Below are 13,514 nucleotides of genomic sequence, written 5' to 3' on the forward strand. Positions count from 1 at the left end.
CATACAGTAATATTTCTGAAAAACATGGCTGCCCCGTAGCTCTGTGTAAGTCATGTATCTTTACTGATTTGTAATTACAGGCTCTCTTTGGGAAAAAAAAAAAAAAAAAAAAAAAAAAAAAAAAAAAAAAAAAAAGATACTACTGTACATCGTTCTTAGCTCTTTATCCCATTGCAATACATCATTAAACTCTTTTATAACATGTTATTTATTATGTTATGCAAAGTCTGTGGCTCTTAGGAAAAGCCTTAAAGGATTTATATTTTATTTATATATGTTTTCACTTTTTTTTTTTTTTTTTTTCAGTTGGCTATGGCATATTTTAAATTATTTGAGGAAAAAATATTGCTTGTTGTAAAACAGATACCCTCAGGAATTCAAGACCATTTAGTTCCTCCTAGCCTCCCCCAGTTATGTTTCATCAGATTTTAGTTATCTCCCAGTGAGCATGGATTTCATAGATTAAAACAGCAATTGATTTTTTTTTAATCTTTTATTTGAATTTATCCATTTCACTGAAATACATTATGTGTCTCCAAAGAAAGCAATAAATTATAGACAAAGCAAAAGTTAAAATTAGATCTGAGTGTGGTGTAATGCCCAAAGGAAACTGTTTGGAAAGGTTACAAGCTGTCAAAAAACAATTTGTATGGTTAAAAGCCACACAGTTAGATGCTGTTAATGGAGTATCTGTAATGATTATTTAGGCATTGGTTGCTTATTATGTCTTTGAGGCAGCTATTCACTGTGCTACTTTGGAGGCTATAAAGACCTGTAATTCTGCACCTATTATACAGAAGAAATGTGTGCAAGAATGCACTGTACCACATCAAACAAACCTCTCCTCTCTATTCTCTAGGTTTTTAATCATTTTTCCCTCTTGGAATTATGGTTGATGCTGATTGTGAGAATAAAGACTAGTTACTGTAGTGAAAGGATCATAAAGTCAATCATGTGGATAAAATTACTTAGCAATTCAGCCAGCTGGTCTCTATTTGGCTTCACTTCAGTTCATTAGTTTATGGGGAGAACTCACTCCACATTTAAAGAAAGCAAAAACTGCATAAAAACTAGTTTGAAATTAATTGCAGTTTTATGTATAGAAATAGAATTGCAATGTGAGTATGCCCACTGGGCACTGATTTTTGATTACTTTTGGTATCCTTTTAAAAATAACATTATTTTGTATTTACAACCTCTTCTACACACAGGTTGTACATGCAGAATTCACCTCCTTTTCTTTAAAATGATGTGTAATACTTGAAGAGTTTTCAAATCACAATATTTTGCTAGAGGAGTAGACAACTTTAAACAATTTAGGAGCTGTTTGGAAGAGTGGCTGCATAATTCTGGCATTCTGTGCCAGTGCTCTCATGCAGGTGATTAGGTGGCATTGTGTGAACACAAGCATATGTTTGAAGTGCTGTACATCATAAACATATTGTGGTTTGCATGCTTTGCAAGAGTTAAATAGCTAATGTTAATTACTATTGTGTATAACAGTGCCAGAAATAACAAATATATTATTCTTCTAGTTTGGAAATGTTTTATAAAGAGCACATAAAAGCAGTAAGGCAACTAGGGAGTTTATACATTTCTAATCTCCTAACAGGATATCCACAATGAACCCAAATTACTCCCAGATTCTTTCAGGTCTATCTGGAGACGCCAAAGAGGCCATGGCCCGTACATTTATGTTAGCAGTTTCACGGAATGGCTAAAGAAAAATGGTATGAAAATTTTGTCCAAAATATTTTTGTAACAAAAATGTGGAACTACTGAAAGGAGATTGTTGCTTGTCAGGCTAGATCAAACACCCATGCATTAGCTGAACACAAAGCAGTGGCCTTTTTTCAGAAGTGATACACACACAGAATGTAATCTCTGAATATACTTTGACTTTGGTGGGAGGTAGTGAGTACTGAGTGGAAGTAACTAGTTTATCCTATTTGATAAAGGTACTTGAAATGTAGATTTGTAAGAAATATCAGTGTTTCAAAATGCATTTCAGTGTTTAATTAGATCAAAGTAGATTCTGAAACACTGACATTTCTTACATTTCCGCAATAAATGTCCTATACCAAACAATATTGTTACTGTTTTGGGAGGTCTTGATACATGCTGCCTAAATCTTAGGAACTAATGTTATTTACTGAAATGACACTTTCCAGTGGAAGATATTCCTCTGGCAAGTTTACAGCTGGCTCTAGGGTTTGTGTTATGACTCTCCTGTCAGCGTGTAAGCTGGCAGAACTCAATGATATTCAGGAAGGTATAGGGCATCCTCTGAGCTCTAGGAAGGTTTCTGTATTATTTCATGAAATCTGAATACAGTTCATTTTTCCTGAGGCAGTGTAGCTGTGTCTTTTAGGCATGTATAATCATTAAATTAATGATTTGCTTATACAAAGGACTACATAATCAACAAAATTTAGCTATGGAAAAGATAGTAATGAAGTTCTTATCCCCATGCTTCTGCTTGTTACCAGGAACGCATTTTTTTAGTTGATTCATATTTCTCTCAGCTTTTTATAGTGCATATTAGTAGCATAAATGGCAATTTATTTTTGACAATATTACGAATTACAATTTATTCTGTTTTATCATCTTTAATAGGTAGATATTATTAAAGCAGAAAAGAATGAAGGAATTGGTAAAGTCAATGTTATCTAGAGAATATTGGAATTTTAAAATTTAGAGAATTTAAACTCAAGTGGCTTCATAAGCCTTGGTTAATACTGCAATGTTAAAAAAAACACGGAAAGCTTAATATTAGTCCTTCTGTGAATACATATAATAGGAATCAAATCTTTTGTTCTGATGTCAAGCAACTGCACAAAACACTAGGAAGTCAATAGCATAAAGAATGTGTGAGCACAAGTGCCTATTCAAAATTCTATTATTATTTTCCAAAGTAGAAATCATGAAAAATGGGATAGGTCCCTGGCTGAAGTCTGGACTAGCATGCATAAGAAATTATGTGACATTTTATTCCTAAATAACTGCTCAGCTCCTCAGAAGGAACAGCTCACATGTTCCTTCTAATCATTTACACAGGATTCTTCCACTTTTGTGGATGGTGAAAAAAAAAAAAAAAAGTAAAGCCCCTCATAACTTGTGCCTATAAATGCAAGGAAAAAGTCTGATAGTAACAGAAAAGAAATTCAACAGTTATAGTTTGATCCTAAATCTTCTTTAACCTAACATGAATTAGACAGACCCAAAATACAGTTGCTTTTATGGACCTATCCATCCTCACCACTAAGTAGAAACTCTATATGGAGAGTCATATTATTAGATAGTGCATGGGAATTTTTAACTCCCGATACAGTAGTTAACTACTGTCATGTATTGCAGCTATTGACTGCTCAATTTCCTTAAGTTTATTACACGTCTTCATTTCCTGAATGATCGGAGATTACATTTAATTACAGAAAATGATTAGCTAAAACATTTAGCAAGCATGCCACCTCCATCTGTTTTATGAAGTACTGGAAATAGAAATCAGCAATGTTTAAAACATATATTCACATATACAACTCTTTAAAACACTTTCATTGGCGGAAGTTTAATAAGAGAATCAATAACAAGTCCTAATAACAGATTGTATGATCCAACAGGTACAGGTTAAGTCAAGATTGCAAAAAATAATTGGTTAACATGCTGAAGAGATTGAAATGATATTGTAGCTGACCAAAGCATTAAAGATTTCTAATGCAACTTTAGAGGAATTGAAAGCATAGCACATTTGTCTTCCATGAAGACTGAGGCATGTTTACTTTAAATAATACTCCAAACAAACAAGTTTTTATTTTCATAGTTAGCAATATTATTATGGTTGATACTGGTAAGATATTTTCAAGATAGACATTATTTATCTGGCTGGCTTAATTCCTATGGAAATATTGAACACAGAATGTTTAAGGTACATATGACCAAAATTCAGGATATTTTTTGGTATTGTAAAACTTTGCATAGCGTCTTGTTTTGCAAGATTACTGTAAAACTTGGAATTAGTTGAGTCTAGAATCTGTTTGATGTGGATTCTGTAATTTAGTAATGTAAGTGAAATTAAGTATATATGCTTGTAGTCAGAATAGGCAGAACAGAGAAACATGAAAGATAAAATTCCCAGCAGTTATTTCTCAGGATGAGATGGTTCTGTTTAATCTGAGCGTCTGTGGTTTATGTTGGTTTTTCAATATAGTTGAGCAAAACAAATAACATCGCTAAAATTCACACAATTCATTTCTTGATATCATTAAGCTTATCTACAAAACTTTAAACTATTCAACCATTATCCTAGCGTAGCATAAGGAGCAGAAATAATCAGCCATAAGCGTCACTGCTGCTTAAGCCAACAACAAATCATTCTCAGTCCTAGGATTTCTGTCGGTTGTTCAAGGCCGGTTGAAAACATGCAGCCAGAATTCATCCTCCCTTGGAGAGGCAAGTGACCCCTCTGCCTTGGAACTGGTGATCCCAGCAAATGTTATATTGTAGAACTTCTTGATTTTAAGGGCTTCTCTTCATCATTAATAAAATTTAAAGTATAAAAATAAATGTTTAATATAGTCTCCTGGAATCAAGAGTACATATATACATTTAAAAATAATCCTTAAATGATGTAGGAGTGATCTGCATCCTGGTTATGTGCACCTACATTACTTCTCAACCAACAAAACATACACTTCTTAAAATTACAAGAAACCCCCACCCCATCTATTATGAATTGCCAAATGTTTTATTTATAAAATAAATACTGTAACAGCATCTTACAAATGCTAGATCTGTTTGGCTTGGATACGCAGGCAAAGTACGAAAAAACACCTGGTATGAGATTACACAGCAAAACTTAACTTTACTAATAACAGCTTTGATATAATTAGGAATTAACTGTTTCAACTCCCTAGGTATGGGGGATGTCCCACATATTCTACAGAGGATTACTAAAATGTCTTGATTTGTATGAGAGTGTTTAGCGCTTCTACAGACTTAAGTGTTGGCTTCCAACTTTTCCTCCTCCCTTCCCAAAACATGCTCTGTTCCAGTTCATGTGCCAGTATTTTCTGCCTGTAGATATCTGACTATGTGCATATGTTCCTCTGTTGAATTTGCAAATGTATTAAACAATTTCCCTTCCCAGTTGTAGCTTCTATTTTATTAACACTGCTAAAAGAGTAAGTCTGACTCTTGAAATAAAACTCTTTGTTGACCATAAGCAGTTCTCCTGTAACATTAGGTCTCCCTTTTTTTTTTTTTTTTTTTTTTTTTTTTTTTAATTTCAGGAGGGGGCTACTATTAATCTGTCCAGCTCTTAAGGCTAAGAGTCAGCCACAATATGGGTCTTAATTTATAAATTTCCCCTGCTTGTTGCTTTCTCCAATCTTCTGTGTATGTCAGATTCTTCAGCCCCTTTGTGGCCCTTTTCTGGACTTGCTCCAGTAAGTCCACGCTAAGTAAGTTACCAAGCAGTTACAGTAAGTTACCAAGCTCTCTCGTAGTGGGGAGCCTACTGGTGGACACAGCACTCCAGATGCTTACCCATGCTGAGCAGTGGGGAAAGATCGCCTCCTTCAGCTTGCTGGTGATGCTCTTCCTAATGCAATCTAGGATGCTTTTAGCCTTCCTTGCTGCAAGGGATCACTGCTGGTTCATGGTTAGCTTAGTGTATACCAAGGGCTGCACAAAGGGAGGAAGACAAATAGTGGCATCAGTGGAGAAGCAGGATCTTACCCACTCCATGACTGATATCACTAATGTTGTGCCCAGTAGCAGTTTATACAGGAGATGAGAAGCAGAGACAATATTAAAATAATATGTTTAAAAACATCACTTCTGTTTATATCATAGCATCCTGACAAAATGAAGAAAACAGAAATATTTTAATGATAATAAATGTTAACTTTATGTATATAGTTTCCCAATAGAAATGTTCAGTAGAATGCCCTAGAATACCCTACTTTTTTTTTTTTTTTTTTTTAATAAACAGAAAAATATGTTATAATGCTTTAATGCTCTACTTCTATTAGAGTTTTTAAAAATAATTTTAGTTTTAGTGGAGAAGAAAACTCAGATTTCTTGATTAAACTACGAAACTAGTAAGTACTCCTGAATTAGTTTTAGGCAGAACTTAAAGCGTTGTGCTGCATTTTTTACAATGTAAAAAAACAATATTATTTTTAAGTCTTAGCTACTCAGTATGTTTCAATGGCTTAAGAGTGTAAGACTGAAGTGGAATTAAATCATCTTTGTCTAACAAATTTGAAAATGTAACAATGAAGAAATACCTCAACAGCTTTTCACTATATTCAGTATCCAGTTACACAGAATCATCAGTACCAAAGTAGCCACTGCAGAAAGAACAGTTTTGAAATAATGTAATTTCAGTTTTTCCTAAGTTTCCTCCTTGCTTAGTGGCTGATTTGAGCATTGCAGCAGGACTGTGAGTATTGCTTATAGTAGAAAGTGCCTATATAGATTCATGCATACAGATAGCACTTGATTTGAATAGTTGTCGTGCTAATGGACAGTGATTTAGGGGCAAAAAACGAGTCACCTTACAAAAAGGAGCCTGTGGTCCTCACAATAACCTAGGTTAAGAATTGCTCAAAATTTTAATTTCAGATGGTTGTGTTTTATCTGCTTGGAGGGTAAATATGCACAATCTTCCACAGGCTCTTTTCTTAATAATGATTGAATATGTTACATCAACTTTTATTGCTTATTTAGTTAGTTCTTTGGAAAACAAGTTAAAACAGTAGCAAAATCTAGCGGAGAAGTGCACTTTTCAAGGAGTGTGCATACAGTATTAAGTGTATAGGAAGCCATTTATTAATATATCAATATAAGCAACAGCTATGAGATAAAGTATTTTGACAAGGCTAGTAACAATACACTCTTAGAGGTAGTTAGCACAGAGAGGGCTAACTAGCCAGCAGGAGCTTTAGGCAACTGAGCAGTGATTACTAGATGTTTATTTTATTTTATTTATTTTATTTTATTTTATTTTATTTTATTTTATTTTATTTATTTAAGAATTAAACCTTTTTTTCTCTGCATTTATAAAAAAGTAAAAATTTAAACAAAGGACATAAATACTGAATGCCTTATACCGAAGAATTACATACTCTATTTTTGTAAGAGCTGGGGGAACTTCTATTTTTACTGCTTTTTTTTCTACATCTTGTAGCAAAAATGTTCACAAGTTAATGTTAAGACTATAATGTAAAGTTTATGCAATTAAAGACCATAAGAGAGTTTATAGACCATTTGTCATTGGATATGGGTCATAAACTGTGAGTTTCAGAAAATAAGGAAGGAATTCCATTTGTAGTTCACTGTTGCCTGAAGCCTACCTAATGAAATCTTTCTTAGTCATAGAACTAACAGTGTATCTAGCTGAGAAGCACTGAATATTCACTGTGCATATTAAACTTGAAAAAGTAGAATGAAATCTTGCATACTCGCAGGGGCTTTTTGTTGGGTACAGTTCAACCAAAATTAGACAGCTCTTGTTCATTTAGTACATGCAAAAGGAGACGAACCTTTAAAATTCCACACTGTCAGCTCCCATCATTTCATATGACAGCTGACTGTTTGAGTGTAATGCACACAAGCCATACTAAGTGAAAAGCTGCTAATGAATACAATTGCTTTTTTTAAACCAAGGGAAAAGAACACATTAGCCAGTGTTTTGTGGATATATTCTGTGACGTGAAAAGGATTCTCTGCTGGTCTTGTTTGATCTTACCTGTGTAGCTGCATAGAACACTGGTGTAAAGAAGTCTATTGATTTTCTTTAAAGAGATAATGACTTTTCTGTTCTTTTCTGACTTTAATGTGATATATAATATTGTCTCAAAAATTAAATACATGATAAAGAGGTGTATTTTTTTTTTTTTAAACAATTAAAAAAAAAAAAGATTCCTAAAGATCTGTTTGTAAATATTGTACTCTCTGGATCTCATTTCCTGAAGAGTTTACTATCTTTGTCTTTCATTTAAGTCAACTGGGAATGTATTCAGCAGGCTAGAATAGAATAGAATCAGTCCTATTGTAGATGTAAAATGGGATTAATTAAAATTAATTTCCTATATTTCCTGTTGCTTGTATTTTTGTGATGGTACTCTGGGAACTTTTAATTTTCATTTTCCTTTACCAAAGCTTATTGATGTGAAAAGTAGAAGAAACCTTTTTTTTTTTTTTTCTTTTTTTTCTTTTTCTTAAGGTGACTTTTGTAGTTAGAAAGTAGGGATCTTCAAACTTTAGAGCCGAGATTTCCAAAATCTTCTATCAGCAAATTTTTTGACTTTTAAGGAAGAATGGTGTCCACTGGACAGGATCTTCAATGACAGTCATAAGTGAGAGCAGAAGCTGAATCTGTCCTCTCACATACAGAAAATAGCTTTTAAAATGTAGGGTATGTTTTCCATGTTAATAAGACAATTAATATGAAATTTTACTATTTAAATGTACTAGTTTAATACATTTTGCAAGTAATACAAAGAGCATTAATATCTGCCACTATAAAACAGGGGCTGTCATACACAGGTTATGGAATGTTCTTTAGTACTTGTGACATGCAATAAAAAATACAATAAAAAAGAAAGAAAAATTATTTTCTTAAAATAAGTGTACTTGAATACAGAAAAATCTAGGTTCTGTTGTGATTTACTGTAAGAGTCTAGTGTACTTACCTATCTATTGCCTTTATTTTTTCATTTGTAGAGGTGGGATGCATTATCATTTTCCTTAATTCATTAGGGCTTGTAAAGCACTTTGAAATGCTTGGGCAAAACAGCTTGCAGCAGTGCAAGTTATTATTTGATTAATCTGACTTTATCGGAGGCAAGCCCACTAAATTATGGTTTAATCTCAATTTCATATGAAAGACAAAGTCCTTAAAGGAAAAGTCTTTAAAGGAAAGAAGTGATATTTAAAGTGAAATGCTGGTGCTATTTACAGACAGATGACATATTTTAAGATATTGAAATATTGCATCCATCAAGTTTTAAAATCTTTCACTTACCATGCAAAAAGAGCACCATACCATCGAATTATATTTAAACATGCTGTATGATTTCAGGCAAAATTAGAGTTCAGATTCAAGAACAGCAAAATTACAATTTTTTATAATTTTTTTTTTTTTGTCACTAAATTGCAGGCTTACCAGCTGTTGACTTCTGATTTATTTTCTTGTACTTTGAAGTCTCATTAACCTTGATAGTCCCAAACACTTTCAGGAAAATTTCTATTTGAACTGATAAATAGGCTTGGGTTGCTGATTTGATGTAGCACAGAAGTTATAAGAATACTTTAAATCTGTGCTTTGAGCTCAAAATCCTCAATCCCCTGAAAATTCAAAATGTTTTGCATAGTCCCAGATTCTGCTAATTACTGTTATCTGAAACAAATGCTGTTTAATTTTAGGCATATTTTTATTACTCTTTCCATTCACTTTGTGTGGTTTCCTGGATGACAGCTGGCTTATCATTGTGGAAATTATGAAGATAGCTTCTCGCTAAGGATAAAAATTTCTAAAAGGGGAATCTCCAAAGGGAAACTGTCCTCTTATTTTGTTGTTATGCAAAAACCTGGCAAGACTTGGAAGTAATCTGGAAACTGCCTATTACGTTTTCTTTGAAATCTTCACAATTCCACTTTCTTATATTGAACTACCCACTACTGTTAGTAATGTGGAAAAACTCTATTTATGTTAAACTCTAAAATTACATGGTGGAAAAAAAACAATTTGTCTATGAGCTTTGAAGTTTGCATGTTTGTTTTGTGTGCTGGTGTCTCACTGTGTAATATAATACGTTATTCCTAAGACTTTTCAATAAAAATAAACAAATAACATCTATGATCAGTTTTTCTAAAATGCACATTAACATAATGGGCAGAAAGTTTAATGTTGAACATTATTTTCATACTTTTTAAATGTAATTTGGATGCTTTTTTTTTTTTGCATTATTTAAAATCGCTAAGAGCATATAAAAATCTAAATACTTCATGAAAGTTAGTTCTAAACAGAGCTCCTTGTGGTCTGGATGTGCCTATCTCCCTCTCATAAAATCAAGCTTATCCTTTACTTTCATTTGGCTTGCCTAGATATACTTAAAGATCAAAAACATGTGCTGTTCCAGGTGTGCTTGTGAGCAGGCACCACTGATGCGGTTTTATGTAAAGATATAAAAATTCTGTGCATGAGCTGTCACAAATTGTTTGGCTGAACAAAGTCACTGTTACTAAAGCACTGCTGATATTCTTAAATGGAAATGCAATGAGAAACACCTGTGTGAAAACTAGATTAGTAGAATTGAAAATCATCATGGATTCCAGGTCAGACTTAAGTAAATAAGATGGTTCAGGGAAGGTCAAATAGTATCCATGTTCTCAAGTGGTGATGAAAACTTCAATTGTAAAGAGTCCAGAAACAGGTGTGATTGTTGTATGGCAGGAGAATAGAGAGCTTTGCTTTAAACAGAATGTTTAAAATTCTTCAATTAAGAATGATGTACCAGCAAAGGGTATGCTTACTTATGAGCCTGGATGGGTTGCAAAGTGCCTGTAGGAATCCAGAGAAAACAGTCTCCAACTTTGCCTTGATAGCTATAAGCCATAGAGCACTCAACAGAGTATAGTGTCCAAACAGGTGCACTGGATAGCATTATGCCTCTTTTTGTGAGCCCATGTAAAGACCTGACACAAACAAACAATGGAATTTGGTCACACATTGCATTGTATGACTGGAACCTGAATTCATCACATAGCGCAATGCATCCATTCTTCCCTCTGCTTTCATGCTTCCACAAGTATAGCACTTCCTTTGAGTGATGGGTTAATCCTGACAGGCTTTATGGAAAATTGTCTTCAGAAGAGCTATTTAAATGAAGAGGATGAATGCTTACCATATGAAAACAGAAGACTGAAAATGTTTCTAGCAAAATTCAGTTTTGCTTTTGTTCAAAGTATGTTTTTGTTTATATCTGCACAATTTGGGTATGGCTGATCTAGCACAAAAAAAAAAAAAAAAGTAGATTAGGAAAAGTAAAGATCACTGGAAAACAGAATACTAAGGTCCTTAATTAAGCCAGGCAGAGACAGTCTATTCACTTTAAACGGAGGCATATGGCAAAGATTGGTTCACTACTGGAACTGACAACTGGGCTCTGTTCTGTTGGTTCCAACAAAAGCAGCAGGTAGAGAGGGAGGAAATAACAAATGCAGCCATGCCATAAACAAGCCTAGGGAATTACAGGGGACTAAGCTGTAAGAGTATGCTAAATTACACCTATACATTAATCTTCCTTGTTTTCTTGCTACAAAGGAGCACATCTAAATGTTTGTAAATAAACATGGGAAAACTTCAGACCAGCACTGCTAGGATGTATATATATATATATATATATATATATATAGATATATAGATATATTTTTTTTTTTTTTTCCTGGAAACTCCTCATAGGTTGAATCCTTGCTTAAATCAATTGAAATTTTAAATGAGACATCTACATGCCGGCTTTTGTTTGGGTTTGGGGTTGCTTTAAATAGTAATTTTGTGAGACTTACATAGGAGGAATTTTAATACAAATTAATTACAAAGAGAATTTGTGCAGAAGATAGTTGACATGCATCTTTGAAACACTACTTGTGTTTGTGCCAAAACTGTGCTAGAAGTGTGAAACAGAAAGCTTTATATGAAACATACACGTGCAATAAAAAATACACTCTTATGTAAAAAATAAGAAAAGATAAATAAAGGAATTTCTTATTTATTGAAAATAACATCGATGTATTTATGAACATACTGTATTCCACTGTAGTTGTTCACTAACTTTTCTTCCACAACAGCAATATTTCAGATTGATTTTTTTCAGTGTGAGATTTGCCAATACACATTTGCATTCCTGTATATAAAATATAAGCAATACATGTTTCCCCCACATCTTTTAAAAATCATTTTCCTCTACAAATACTTTGCTGTTCTTGATGAATATCTCAATGCAATGCACATTGAAAACTAACAGCCTGGTTGGATTATCCCTCACAGTGTTTATCACTAGCGTTGGTCAAGCCTCGCACCACCTTCATTGGTGTAACTTTCCTGTCAGAAAGAGAGCTGGTGAAGTGAAATCAAGCTGAATCTTTTGTATTAAGGGAAGATATTTCTTGATCTTTCATTTTTTTTCCACTAATGTTCCATCCTTATCCCCCCTCTGCCTTTCCATGCAGTTCCTGGTTTCATATGACAAAGGAAGAGAAGGTCATTTTAAACAGGTAGATATTCCTTACAGACTGTTCTCTTTTCCTTTGCAGCAATGTACATCAGAAACGGTACTACTTGCACCAATTTACTCACCCCACTGTCATTAATTACTATGAAAATACAGAGAATGAAGTACATTTTTTTTTTTTTTTAACTGATGAGTTGCAAACAGCTCTTGCTTGTACTTGTATTTTAGGATTATTTTCATGGTCTATTGTATGCTAGTAACTAAATCCAGAATCTGATCAGCTAGTATTCTGAATCCAGAATCTGATGTGGAATTACTAGGTAGAAAGGTGTAAGTAAGACTTAAATTTTGGATTTAATCCTTCTCTAAAAGACTAAAGTGAAAATCTGAATTGTAGGAGTAGTAAATTAGGCAGTGAAGGTTATAGTCTTTATATTTAAAACAAACAAACAAACATTTTAAATCACCTTATAAAACTTATTTACCCACAATTCTGCTGACACCAAAAGCTTGCTAGAGCTCAGAGACAGATTAAAAATTTACAGATATGCTCAAAACATTTGCAATTTCCCTAAATAAAATTTCTGAAAAGGGTACAAAAATGGTTTTAGAAAAAGATTATTAGTTCTTGGGTTAAAAACACACACACGCACACAAAACAAACAGCAAAAAAACACCGAATCCATTAACAGCTGGTTATATCATCCTTTTGCCTTAAAGAAAATCTTATTCAGGCCTGTGGAAGTGGCCATTTTATCTTACAGGGCACAGCTAGACAAGACCTGAAATGATAAATACAGCTGTTCTTACACAAGTGAACCAGAAGTGTATTACAAAGAAATGCTTCAGTCACTATTAAGCATTTACTAAAGACATTATTTGACTGTAATACATTGTTTCAGCAGCTCAGAAGAAAATTGTTTCTGGCATGAAGAGCTGGGTGTCACATCAGAAACAAATATTTGACATTTTCTTGTTTCCATCATGCCTTGTCAGTATAGTTTTATAAACATCCATGAAGTTTTGCACACAGTAAGGATAAAAAGGAACACTAATGATAGAGTATTCACTGAGTGGATGTCACATGCAAGAATTTATACTGCAGTACAATTGGAAAATTCTTGCCAGTAAGAAAAAATGTTATAAAATTAAATTTTATCTTATCTTTTATCTTTAATGATAAAACTATGCTACATCAATATACATAGCAACACAATAATGTAGCAGCTTTAGTATTAAAACGTGTAACTTTTTATGCTGTCAAGCAATTTTTTT

General features: G+C 33.3%; 1 long non-coding RNA gene across 1 annotated transcript; it reads right to left on the bottom strand.

Annotated features, from left to right (window-relative positions):
- Positions 1–466: 466 nt before the first annotated feature.
- On the bottom strand, positions 467–11,016 carry LOC119717219 (uncharacterized). The gene is made up of 3 exons (XR_005266422.2): positions 10,914–11,016; positions 5,545–5,682; positions 467–4,527 (listed from the first exon to the last, which is right to left on the bottom strand). It is a non-coding gene; the product is annotated as an uncharacterized lncRNA (long non-coding RNA).
- Positions 11,017–13,514: the final 2,498 nt, after the last annotated feature.

The sequence above is a fragment of the Anas platyrhynchos genome, chromosome 5, assembly GCF_047663525.1.
Source record: "Anas platyrhynchos isolate ZD024472 breed Pekin duck chromosome 5, IASCAAS_PekinDuck_T2T, whole genome shotgun sequence".
Taxonomy (NCBI): domain Eukaryota; kingdom Metazoa; phylum Chordata; class Aves; order Anseriformes; family Anatidae; genus Anas; species Anas platyrhynchos.